At 45.3% G+C, this 11656-nt stretch overlaps 1 long non-coding RNA gene across 2 annotated transcripts; it reads left to right on the top strand.

Annotated features, from left to right (window-relative positions):
* The first annotated feature begins 2982 nt into the window (after positions 1-2982).
* LOC142740419 (uncharacterized) lies at positions 2983-8585 on the top strand. Of its 2 annotated transcripts, XR_012880654.1 has the most exons (7): positions 2983-3066; positions 4371-4437; positions 5254-5318; positions 5765-5896; positions 6729-6795; positions 6992-7056; positions 7435-8585. It is a non-coding gene; the product is annotated as an uncharacterized LOC142740419 (long non-coding RNA). The 2 variants fall into 2 exon arrangements; XR_012880653.1 differs by having other exon boundaries at positions 6992-8585.
* Positions 8586-11656: the final 3071 nt, after the last annotated feature.

Raw genomic sequence — 11656 nt, 5'->3', positions numbered from 1 at the left:
ACGCTAGATCTAACTATGGTGATGGATTCCTGACGCTATACCTAACTATGCTTTTTGACAGTTCCCTGACACTAACTAACACTAATACTAAACTAACTAGATAAATTGTCTAAATTAACAGGTTTTTTTTTCGTTTTTTTTTTTTATATATATATTTTTATTTTATTTGTTTTATAAAGAAAAAAATAATCCCCAGGGACCAAGAAATTGGTCCTGAAGACTAAGAAGTGGTCAGTGATAGGAGATCACTGACCAAAAATGTGGGGCGAACACAAGGAGGAAGGGTAAAGGACTGGGTAGTGGATTGGGGAGGTGGGAAGCAGAAAAAAGTTGTCTTTTTTTCACTTTTTTTCACTCTTTTTCTTCTCTCCCTCTACTCACAACCGCTCTGAACGCCTCGCTATCTCCATCTCAGGGCGGGTGCGGCAGGATGTGATGTCAGGGAGAGGAAGTGAAGAGACCGATCGCCACTATTGGACAGTTACTCACTGACTGACCAATAGTGGCGATTGTGGAGGCGGGACCATCGCAATAGGTCCTGGCATATTGAGCTGTGATAGCCTGCTGTCGGAAACAGCAGCTGTCACAGCTCGTGCACGCGCCGGTGGAAAATGGCGATGCATTTTCCCTGCAACATAATATTCCGTCGCTGAGCGCGAACGGGGCGGTCAGCGCGACGGAATATTACGATGCTGAGCTCGAAGGGGTTAAATACATTGAATACACAGTGTCAAGAAACTTTAATTTCACCTTTTCAATGGTTTTCAGTGACTTAAGTGATAAATTATCACGCTGCAGCAAGTTATCAGAGTCAGGATAAGGATTGCTATATCTGTACATGACTCCAAACAAAGAAACAAGAAGTTCATCTGCTCACCAGGCCGTCCATGTGTCCAATAAACTCTCGGTGGGCGGATAATTGTCCGGTAACTTTATCCATTAAAATGGAGACGATCCAGAACTTAGGCTACATTCACACGACAGTGAAAAAAAATGGCCATTAAAAACTGATCAACTGTCAGTTTTTCATGGCCGTTTTGCATCATTGTGTCTGCAAATTTTTATACACTTCCAGTCCGTCTGTCCGTTTTTAATGGCCGTTTGACATCCATTTTGCATCCGTTTTTCATGGCCGTTAAAAAAACTGATGAATTTCATTTGTCTGGCTTCTTTTGTCCCAACCCCCTGAAAACACCCAAACAAAGGTCATTGTCATGATTGTTTCACAGCCCCCCTGTAGATGATGCCACACAGCCCCCCTGTAGATGATGGCACACGGACCCCCTGTATATGATGGCACACAGCCCCCCTGTAGATGATGCCACACAGCCCCCCTGTAGATGATGGCACACGGACCCCCTGCATATGATGCCACACAGACCCCCTGTAGATGATGAAACACAGACCCCCTGTAGATGATGAAACACAGACCCCCTGTAGATGATGGCACACAGAACCCCTGAAGATGATGTCACACAGACCCCCTTTAGATGATGGCACACAGCCCCCCTGTAGATGATGGCACATAGCCCCCCTGTAGATGATGGCACACCACCCCATGTAGATGATGGCACACAGCCCCCTTGTAGACGATGGCACACAGCCCCCCTGTAGATGATGACACAGACACCTCTCCAGAGAAAGCACCACACCCCCCCCTCCCTGTGGTAATTACCCGGGACTCTCTCTGTAAATTCAGGACCGTGCCGAAAAATTTGCTACAGTAGACAACAATGTCCCCTGTACTAGCGCCATGCTACCATAGTAGTGAGCGCAACAATATCCGTAATTTTTGTCCGCCTGAATGCCCTACATACTCACCGATGCATGACCGTCTACGTCACGAGTGATCTCTAGTCTCACTGGTTTTGCGAAGGCGACGCGAGGACGTCATCTCGTCACCTTCGCAGAACCCATGAGACTAGAGACCACACTTGTAGAGGGCGGCGCTGCATCGGTGAGTATGTGTCATTGCGCCGCCGATTACCAGCAAGGGAGCCAATAGTTCCCTTGGCTCTTGAATCCCCAAATCACAGAACCGTTTTTAACGTCTGTTACATGTATTGACGGCCGTTAAAAATTGATCCATTGACTTCTATGGGCGCCGTCTGGCCGTGAAAGCGGCCAAAAATAGGACATGTTCTATTTTTTGACGGCCAATATTCACGGGTGGTTAAAAAAAGGCCGTGTGAATATACCCATAGAACATCATTGTTCTGAAAGCGGACGTTTTTTACTGTTGTGTGAATGTAGCCTAAAACGAAATTCAATAAAATGTATCCTTTATTAGTTCAGATGTTGCCGTCTTTACCTTGACTTTTAACGCATTAAATAAACAATCCCTTATCTTGACTTTTTCAATGGCTTTTGTTGTGTGATATCACGCTGCAACAAATGATATTTTATTTCACATATAGCGAAAAGTAGTAATCCAAAAATAGGTTTTTAACGTTTCGGTCTATACATTCAACCTTCTTTAGACACGGATATGCGGCGCTTGTGACCTCGGTCGCTGTTGGGTAATGGCGCCATTATTTTTGGATTACTACTTTTCGCTATATGTGAAATCAAATATCAATTATTGCATAATACCTTGGAGTGCTGAGTTCCCATTTTTTACACATTGGCTTGGAAGCCTACTCACGCACACTTGAAACACGGAGTGCTGCGGGATCAAGAAAGTATCACGCTGCAACAAGTTATCAGAGTCAAGTTAAAGATGGCTACATCTGTATTACAGTATAAAATCCATCTAGTAACAGATTACACGTTTCATACATTACATGTTCTTAGTCATAGCCCCTATAACCACACATGTATCTTTCTTCCATGTTTATAAACAGCAGTCCCATGTAACGCCTATATCCAGTGTATGCACAGACAGTCTATCCAGGCAGTAGGAGATAATTAGATGATGTAACAGATACTGCAGCCGCTTATGATGTCACTGATGATGTCATAGACAGTACTAGCCGTTAGGTTCTATGTGCAGCTGGATGACATATTTTTTACAATTTCTGCCAATGACGTCTGGACCGGGACTGTGATTGACTGTGTGATTGACAGGTAAGATGCAGCATTTTATCATTAATTCTACATGTTACTGGACACATGAAATATATACGCTCTAGAATTCTCATATAAGGCCAGATTCACACTGGACATTACTGCAGCAATTTCTAACCACACCAACACCTCACCACAACTATATGATTGTAGAAGGATTTTTTTCTGGTGATTGTCGGGGGTTGTTTTTTTTTTTTAGACTAACAGTTCAAGTTCCAGTAAAATGTTTCTATTAATGCAAGTAACAACTGAACATTTTACATTCAGATTTCAATGTTTCATATTTTCTCATTAAAGTTACAACTCAGTACAACAGAGTATGTTCACACAGCCTATTTTCAGCCGTTTTCCTGGCCGTAAACACCCCGAAAAACAGCCGAAAATACGGAGGCTGGACGCCTCCAAACATCTGCCCATTGATTTCAATGGGAAAAACTGTTTTTTTTTCCGATGGTGCATTTTACGTGGGCGTTTGATAAAGCGGCGCATAAAAAACAACCTGTAAAAAGAAGTGCATTTCACTCCTTCGGCCGTTTTTGCAGCCGTTTTTCATTGTCTCAATCGAAAAACAGCTCCAAGAACGTTGGTAAAAACGCCTCAAAAAATGTTTGTGGTTTAAAAAATGGCTGAAAATCAGAGGCTGTTTTCCCTTGAAAAGAGCTCTGTATTTTAGAGAAGTTTTTTAGTTAAGTGTGTGAACATACCCTTACCATTGTCTGAGAATTGCAGCTGTCAGTAATGTGGAATGTGACTTCTCAGTCGTTTTCAATATGATGTCTAATTTAATTTAATTAAATAGTCTTAAAAAGCTACCGTATATTATCCTAATAAGGCTCAGCAGTAGCCAGGGCCGGCCTTAGGGGTGTGCGACCTGTGCCATTACATAGGGCGCATCCCTCCAGCAGGTGGAACGGGGCGCTGCGCTGGCTCCCTTCCACTGCTTGTGTTTTAGAAGCGGCCGGGCAACTCAGCAGCTGCCTTTCCGCCTGGGTGCTTCTCTCACTGACATCGCGTTTCTAGCAGCGAAAATCGGGATTCCTCTAGGAGATGGGGGCATTGGGGATTGGCATTTGTAAATTGCCCACATTGTGACCCCCCCTAATTTCAGTCATGGACACCTGGGCCTGGGTGTGACTGCAACCTCTTCACCCCTATAGTGTTCCCTGGGTTTACACTAACATTACAAAATGTTTTCAATGTCTGACTCGTCCTGTGATAGAAAATGAAAGGTGTGAAAGTAAATATATTATTATTCATTCTAGATATGGGGTTATTTTATGTTTATTCCATTATGTATTTTGCAGACATTTATGACATCTGAATATGTGGCACCAGTGACAGCCGACATGCTAGGACATACACTGTATATATGTAAGTATTATAGCAAATGACAACCTATAGAAATTCTATAATCTGATGTCATCCAGAATGTTCCTATAGAGACACATGACAAGACTGTGGGAACAAATTCCCCAATGTTGTTCATCCAGGGCCTGTCTTAGGGGTGTGCGACCTGTGCGGTTACACTGGGTGCATCACCTGTCACTAATGAATGGGGCGCCACTGGTCTTGATGTCTGGGGCACCCATTGCTTGAACACTCAATCCCACTCTTCATGTAAAAAAAGTAAAGGGCACTGCTCAGGATGCAGATACAATTCCTTGATAATGGATTACATTACAGTGTGGCAGACAATACTTGTCTGGCAGTGTTATTTGGGCACTGTATGATTGCAGTATTTGAGTACTATATTCTACGCCATAAAGCTGAATTCAGACGCTGCAGATTTGCTGCGCGGCAAAATTCACAAGTGTTACAGGTGAATAGTTACAGTCTCAAAAACTCATCCACATGTAGCAAAAGTAAACGCTGGGAATTTGCTGCAGCTTTATATTATTATTATTATAGAAATGCTCCATAAAGAAGATATTATGGTATTAGTAATATATAAGGGACTTGTTATTTATGTCATTTCCTAATCCACATTTGGCTTATGGGGGAGCACACAGCGCACACAGAGTGTCTACATTACCAGTACTGCAGTCTGTGCGCCCCCATACAGGTCCGTCCACATAAAGTTGCTGTGTACATGAGCCCTAATGTACATTTCCTTCATTGTTGGGTGGTCTATACTGAGCACACGTCTGTCTGGAGAAATAAAACTACACAATTATTGTTTTTTTCCAGAACACCTTAAGATCAGCTGCCTGCTGCCAGGGGGACTCTCTGAAGCAATATTTCATCTATACAAGGTGCGTCTCTTATTAGTTACTATATGCAGTATCCACCAATACCCTCCACAGTTAGAATGACACTTTTTGTATGTCCTGGGTCAGAATGCCCCTTTTGTATGGCCCCACAGTAATGAAGCCCCCTTTTCTAAGCCCCGACTCAGTCCTTTTATCCCCCATATTAATAGTGCCCCCTTTGCTCCTATAAAATAAAAAATTATACTCACCTAACAGACGACCAACCGGGTCAGACATTTCGCTTCCTCCCTGCGCCGTTATTGTTTGTCCAATTTCAGGGGCGTATGGAGCCCCAGAGCTGTGGGCCACCCCAAATCCCTGGACCCCAGCCGGTCATCCTATTTACCCCTTTGGTAATTTTACACTGGTTGGGGACTGGACTCTGTTCTAGATAGAAATGTTGCCATTGATTGAGATTTGTCCGAATACATTGTCTTTCTTTCTCCTAGAATTAATTCCTCATAAGAGTTAATGATAACCACACGTCCCAGGAGGGCAGATCAAAGATTAAGCAGAGCCCTCCACCTCACATCACATAACGTTCTACATTCAGTCGGATGTATTCAGTAGGAGAGTCCAAGGTCAGTGTATTTTATTAACTTCATCTCTAAATGATCACATAGTGGGTATTACTGGTCAATACTGAAGAGGGCACTACCACCATAGATGGCCTGGGCACCCTCAACTTACACTGCCGATCCGGCATTTAGGGCCCAAACCTATAATATAAAAAAACAGAAAGATACAATCCCTAGTTTATTGACTGGGTGATGTTATTTGGGCACTGTATGATTAAATTATTTGGACACTACATGGTGCATCATAAGGGGGAGGACGTCACAGATACTGCACATGTCACCAATAAACCTAAGGCCGGCCCTGGATGTGACACAATAGCTGCCACGTGACATGCCATCCACACGGACATGACCGCTGTGGCCTAGCAACTAAAGACAACAGAACCACCAGCGCAGGAGCCACAGGGAATTTAAAAAATGAGTAGGGACAATTTGTTATTTTTAGCCATATGCGGCTTAGACTAAGGTTTATGAAACTGTCAGAAAACCCCTTTAATAATTATTTTGTCTGTTGAATCCAGAAATCCAATTTACCATTTTCTACTCTCTCTACTCCAGTCCAAAAGACTCCACAAAAGACAAATTAGAAGTTTTCCATTAAGGATAAGATTATATAGAAGAATAACAATAAGCTCCTGGTCCCTGATACTAAATCTATACCAGGGTCCTCCAACTATTATGTGCCATTATACTGCTGGTGTTATTTGTGTGGCAGAGGGGCATTGGACTCGCCCTGGGATAGAAAATGAAATGTGTGAAAGTAAATATATTATTATTCATTATAGATATGGGGTTATTTTATGTATGTGCATTAAACCCATTATGTATTTTACAGACATTTATAACATCTGAATATGTGGCACCAGTGACAGCCGACATGCTAGAAGATCCACTGTATATATGTAAGTATTATAGCAAGTAACAACCTATAGAAATTCTATAATGTGATGTCATCCAGAATGTTCCTATAGACACATGACAAGACTGTGGGAACAATCTCCCTGATGTTTTCAATAGGCTGAACATATATTTGTTGATATGATGAACCATACTAAGCGCACGTCATAATATCTTCACAGTTTATACTTTTTGTTCCAGAATTTCTTGAGATCGGCTGCCTGCTGCCAGGGGGACTCTCTGAAGTAATATTTCATCTATATGCGGTATGTCCATCATTAGTTACTATATACAGTATACACCAGTAGCTCTGTACATTGAAAAAGTAATGAGCGGGCAAAATGCCAAGAAAGGCGTAGCAGTGGGGAACCTTGGATAGTTGGTAGGAATAGGCATAATGTAAGTTAGGGGTATCTTTGTCCAAAATGCTGGCCACATGGCTCGGTTTGGGACTGAACGTAGGTGTAAGGTAATTGGGTGAGGGAGTGTAGGTGGATTTTAGACAGCTTTGGTCTGCCAAGAACATTTGCGATGTGTCAAGGCCTGGATGCAATAGACAAGGACTTAAGTGAGTTTCATTACATAGTCATAATCTGCAGGCATAGGTGATAATGGACACTGGCAGAATGTTTTTATATTTACAGCACTCAAGCGGAAAGCAATGGAAGGTGCCAGGATATTGCCACGTATAGAGCCCCCACAAGTAATGCAGCACAAGGACCTGGACTTGGGATGTACTGGATTGTTTGGAGCAAATGGCATCAAGGAAGCAAGGCAGGTATCCTCAATGGTATCATTCTAGCAAAAATTTGAGGGAACATGGCACGATGATGGGCCAAGTGCCAGGATCCTTGCGCAGGGATCCAGGGTCGATGAAGGCAGCAATATCCCAGTAGGGCCTCATAATCTCAACATGGTAGAGGGACACCTTGGGGTTGCCAAAATGTTTAGAACACAGGGTACTGGCACAATGTTTGGAATTACAGGAGCAGCGCATCTGGATGTAAAGAGAAGCAGAAGAAGGCAACAGTAGCTGGTTGAGTCTGATTCTGATCTGTCAGATGATAATAAGTGGTCTGATGTTGGGGATAGATGGGCTAATGGTCAAGACGTTTAAGATGCTGAAAAAATGTTTACGCAGGATTAAGTAAAAAGGTAAAAGCGAGGAGGCGTGATACCGAAAGCCAATCCTTTACTGGAAAGAGGGGGTAAAGTTTGGGGCAAGGAAACATGTTTGTTGATTTCTACCTACACACACTTGTCCCAGGAAATGTTGGGAAACATAAGGGCTTGTCTAGTTTTTATGATGTCTATGCAAGATTTTGTTTAGTATTGCAGTGTTATGGTGGTGGAGCAAGGACCCCCTTATTGATCAGGTGCCAATAAAAAGGGATGGTGCCTGTGAAGCAGGCTGGTAAGTATAAAAAAAATACATCTGTCGCATCTAAAAGAGGCATCAGTAAATGATGAAATAGACAAGGAGTTGAGTGAGTTGCATCATTAAAGCAGAATCTGCAGGCACGGATGACAATGGATACTTGCAGAATGTTTTTTGTGCCTACAGGACTCAAGTGAGAAGCAGTGGAAAGGACACGGATATCGCCACGGATAGGGCGTCCACGAGTCATGCAGCACAAGGAACTGGACTTCTGATGTAATTGACTGTTTGGAGGAAATGGCGTACATTTGAGAAGAATGTAGTTGGCTTTCGAAGCGCGTAAGCAGTCTTGTATCATCACTTCAACATGCCGTGTGGTTTATAAAATGTTTTTCTAATAAAGTCATCACATTGTCATGAGGATTGCTGGACCGTATTTTCTTCTGTTTACTGTATATTTATTGGACAGTGCTAACGCCATACAGCCCTCCCTGTAGAGAACGCCATACAGCCCTCCTGTAGAGAACGCCATACAGCCCTCCTGTAGAGAACGCCATACAGCCCCCCCTGTAGAGAACGCCATATAGCCCCCCTGTAGAGAACGCCATACAGCCCCCCCTGTAGGGAACGCCATAGAGCCCCCCCTGTAGGGAACGCCATACAGCCCCCCCTGTAGGGAACGCCATATAGCCCCCCCCTGTAGGGAATGCCATACAGCGTTCCCCCCCCTGTAGGGAACGCCATACAGCGCCCCCCCTCCCAAAAAAATTCGACCTACAGTGTGTCCTACAAAATACATGTATCCCCTATCCACAGGATAGGGGATACATGTGTGATCGCTGGCAGCGAAAGCTGCTTCTATCCTCTCCTCAGGGTCCCCGGCAGTCACTGACAGCCGGAGACCCGACATTCAGCAGCCCGATCGCACGGGCAGTAAGTTAAAACCGGAGTCGTAAAAAGTCTATGGCTCGGGTTTTAAGGACCCTGACCGCTGGCCGTAAAAATGCAGCCAGCGGTCGGGAACCAGTTAATGGCAGAGCGGGGAGATACCTCCCTGCTCTGCCGTAGTGTTCAGTGGTGTCCCGCTGTAGCAGCCATAGCGGCTGCACAGCGGAGCCTCCGGCCATGGTGGGGGCCCGTGCCGGCGGGCGACACGGGCCCCCTCATGCCGCGGGCCCCGTAGCAGCCTCTACGGCTGCTACAGCGGTAGGTACGCCACTGCTCAGTACATATATACAACACCAAAAAAAATATCAGTGTTATGACTGCGGACCTCTGTCGCTCACCCTGTGATGAACGGCCGCGACCACAACTTCCTGGCCACCTCCCCAGAGACCACGGCTGGCGCGGCCTTCCCTTCCTGGAGTGTGCGAGGAGTGCCTTAAAGGGCCAGCGTGCGCACTTCCTAAAAGTTTCCTATCCTACCCCAGTGCACCCTGGATTATACAAAAGGTCTCTGCCCTTCCACTCCTTGCTTGAGCGTTGTTTGTACTTTTCCCATGTTTGTATTGCAAAGGGTCCCTTAGTATTTTCCTGCTTGATCCCAGAGTTCCCGTTCCCTGCATCCTATTTCCTGTATCCCTTGCTGTTTCCTAACTGTGCCTGCCTTTTATCAGAGTCGTGTGGTACCGCCGGCTGGATATGCCACGTCTGTGTGTCATCTACCATTCCTGGTGCCATCCGCTTCGTCTGCCGCAACCTGCCACACCTAGCCCTATCTGAGCCGGAGCCCACGGCCTAGTGGGTCCACATACGGATGTAGCCATCTTTAACTTGACTCTGATAACTTGTTGCAGCGTGATATAACACAAAAATAACCATTGAGAAGTCATTGAAAAGGTCAAGATAAGGGATCTTTCCACTGTGTATTTAATGCGTTATTAGTCAAGCTAAAGTCAGCTACATATGTTCCCTAGATTGTGACAGTACGCTCAGGCCATGGAACCCGCTGGCCAGCCTCAGACCACAGTTCAGGTCATACAGACGGATATGCGTGACCTATATGCACGTCAGCAATTACTAAGGGGTGGACCCCAATAATATATATTATATCTATATGCACGTCAGGATCAACTCCTCGTGGCTGTAAACTCCATCATCGCCCGACTGGATCAACTCCCTGTTCCTTCCCCAGAGACTGCTGCCGTTCCACTGCCTAATACTCCTACTGTCTGTTTTCCGGATCCACAGTTGCACTGCCTCTTTTTCCTCGCTATGACTGCGTGCTCACCATTTCTCCTCTGCTGAGGTCAAGGTAGCGTTCATTATTTCCCTCCTCGCTGGCAAGTCCCTCGCATGGGCGAACCCCATACTGGAATGACAGGGGCCCAAATTTTCGGACTTAGCCCTGTTCTTACAGACTTTTTGTGACGTGTTCAAGAAGCCGGGCCGAACATCCTTAGCAGCAGCCACTCTGCTAACCCTCAAGCAAGGGGGTCCACAGCAGGAGAGTATGACATCTCCTTCCGTACCCTGGCAGCAGAGTTGGCATGGAACAATGAAGCATTGGTGGCGACCTATGACATGGACTGTCCTCACACACCATGGACGAGCTGGCAGCCCGCGACCTCCCACCTACCTTGGATGCCCATATCCTGTTGGCTACCCGGGTCAACATGAGGATCCAGGAACGCGATGAGGAGGTTCGGTGGAGAGACGTTTTCACAGATTAGCACCCTCGTTCCAGAGACCACTACTGCCCCCTCTTGTTGCTCTACCTGAGGAACCAATGCAGGTAGACAGAGTCAAGTTGTCCGAGCAGGAGAAACAGCGCTGACGCTCTTCAGGTCTGTGTTTGTATTGCGGCCTTAAAGACCCTTTCGTGCGCCAATGTCCACAAAAGCCGGGAAACTCCAGCTCCTAGAGAGGCAACTCTAGGTGGGATGATGCCAAACATCAAAACCTCTTCCAAATTATCTATTCCTGTGACCATCATCTCGGGAGAGACATCACACTTCTCCTCTGCCTATTTTGACTCCAGGGCAGCTGCAGATTTCATCCAGCAGGATTTAGTAGACCGACTACATCTACCCACAGTTCTTCTAGAGAGATCCCTTGCTGTTGCTTCTGTAAATGGACTACCATTGCCCGATCCTATTGTGGCTATCATGAAACCACTTACGTTACAAATCGGAGTCCTTCACTCAGAACAGATCAACTTCCTCGTCCTGCCTAAAGCCATCAACCCGGTTCTGCTGGGTCTGCCTTGGCTTTGTCTACACGCCCAGGTCCTTCACTGGAGTTCTGGAGAGGTCCCCCAATGGAGGCCAAGATGCCTTAGCCGCTGCCTGCAACAGGTCCGCCCTGTTTTGCCTCCACTGCCTAAGTCACTCTCCGATCTACCATCTCATTAAGCCAGTTTTGAGGACATCTTCAGTAAGACCAGGTATATAAAAACAGTGGGAACCAGGTGGGATCCACTGTAAAAAAGAGACACCATACAGGCGCAATACTTTTTTGAGAAAAAAAAAATATATAATTAATTGTCT

The sequence above is a fragment of the Rhinoderma darwinii genome, chromosome 2, assembly GCF_050947455.1.
Source record: "Rhinoderma darwinii isolate aRhiDar2 chromosome 2, aRhiDar2.hap1, whole genome shotgun sequence".
Classification (NCBI taxonomy): domain Eukaryota; kingdom Metazoa; phylum Chordata; class Amphibia; order Anura; family Rhinodermatidae; genus Rhinoderma; species Rhinoderma darwinii.
The sequence above is the reverse complement of the archived record's forward strand: the minus strand, read 5'-3'. Positions and strand labels throughout refer to the sequence as shown.